Source organism: Gambusia affinis, linkage group LG12 (assembly GCF_019740435.1).
Source record: "Gambusia affinis linkage group LG12, SWU_Gaff_1.0, whole genome shotgun sequence".
Taxonomy (NCBI): Eukaryota; Metazoa; Chordata; class Actinopteri; order Cyprinodontiformes; family Poeciliidae; genus Gambusia; species Gambusia affinis.
The window spans coordinates 18,426,382-18,428,564 of NC_057879.1; positions in this window are offsets into that span (position 1 = coordinate 18,426,382).

The window sequence follows — 2,183 nt, forward strand, 5'->3', positions numbered from 1 at the left end:
TGACTGCTTGGGCTGACTCACAACATGTCTCTGGGTCAGCAAGCCCTCTAGCCATAATTTGTGGACAGGCTTATAAAAAGGAAAACCAACACAGAAGCACCCTTCATATTTAATCTTATTACATAGATTATTATGGTAAATATATTGCCATTTAGGATTTTTTTTTGTCAGAAAAAGACTTATTGTAATGACAAATGAAAATAAAGATAATTTGCCAACTTTCGGTTTAAATAATAAAAGGTGTTTGTTACAAATATGTGTGCTCAATCAATAATTCAGACAATAAATGAGCATTTGAAGCAGACTTTACCTAGAGTACTGCGAAGCTGTTTGTGTTTTTCAAACATTTTTCTCTTTTTGTTTATTTACCCGATACTTTGAATATTATTTAAAGATTTTGTTTTTCTATTGAGGACATAAAAATTTGAATATGAACATTCAAATTATGTCAGTGTTTTACTTGTGTTAAAAAGTGTCCCAACTCTTCAGACTTGCTTAAGAACATGAGTAAAACCTCTGTACTTCACTCCCATTGGAGGTCTCAACAGTGTCGTCCTGTGGAGATACCTTTCTTCAACAGGCACAGGGGAGAAGTTTAGACTTTGAATGGAAGGTAGTTGGAGGTAAATACTGAGCAACACTGAAAGAAAACATATCAAAGGTTTCCATAGCTAATACAGGATAGTTCAGATCCAAATTGGTGAAGGTTTTAGAATGGCGCAGTCAAAGTCATTGAATTAAAGTCCACTTTAATTCAATAATAAGACTTGACTTAAGCTGTTTTGCACATGGGTAACAAGTTCTATCTTTTGCTAGTGGAGACAAATCCCAAAACACTTAAAGCTACAATTGCAGTGAAGTGAGCTGCTATTATTTTGGTTAATACTAATACAAGCCATACTTTTCAGGTTATTTTTACAAAACTACATAATAGAACTTAAAGTAAATAGAAGCTTGAATGGATGTTTTGTGGTTGACTATTTATGCACACACAATGAGTGTATCTTTAAACCTGTGTTAACTTTATGGCTCATTAAAGGGCTGCTTTTTACTACACATCTAATTTCCAATCCTATGAGCAGTCACTGTTTAGCTCTTGTGAAAAATCTATAATGAAGAGTTCCTGTTGATTAAGCACCTGGCAACACTGAACCAGAGTATGAAGGTTGAGTCCTATTTTCTTGTTCTTGGAAGGTGTTCTGTAGGGAACAGTTCGTTGTTTTTAGCCCTGTCCTGATCTACATTCACATGTGAACTATGTGATTTGACCCCATTTGTAGATCACTCAGCATGAACTACCCAACTCTTAAAAAAGCTGTTGTATATTCCAAAATACAATCAGGTGCCTTGAAATAAGAATATATATTTAAAGGTTTATGTTTTAGTACCGTAAAATTTTATAATCAAGGATAATTATTTTTTTCAGTCTTGCTAAATAAATATTCACTGAATTCTATTTTTGTCAGTTTCAGCTTAGATTACGTTCATGACCGTCAAGCTGAAATGATGAACATACAAAATTGGAGGCAGCACATCCAAATCAAGACCAGTTGTGGAAATAAATGAATACAAATTTAAACTCCTTATCAATATTTATCTTTGCTTTCTTAGCTTTTCATTATACAAAGTAATCAGTCTTTGGGACTGCAGGGCAAGGAGCCAGTTTTTATTAATTTTACCAAGGCCTTGGTAAAAGTTAGATTTTAATTAAATAAAATGAAGACCGAGTATGAATAAATCTGAGGAACAGAAATTTCTGATATAGTCAAATAAATTGGGATGACATTCTGTTGCAAAGATCATTTTGTAAACCCTTTTGCCATAACCTGCCATAATTTATTGACTTGCCCCAGTTTATTTCCCGTTTACAGTGTGATTGTGTTCTTTTCTGGGTCAGATTTGATTTGTGCTATTTTTCAGGAACTGGATCCGTTCCTGACTTCTACAGGAGGAGCATGCATAACTCTGTCCACTCTGCTCTGTATGGTCTCCTGCCATGTGACGAGCTTTGCTGGAGGAGTTTATTTCTTCCATGGAGGAAAACGTGTTGCTGACATGTAAAGTGCTGCCTTAAATCCTGTACCAGGTCTTTCAGAGTAGTGACTCTTGCATCCATTCTTGTTGTTGCTATATTTGAAGCTATATAAATGTTGAAAATCCATGGGAAGAGAAGAATTGTTGGA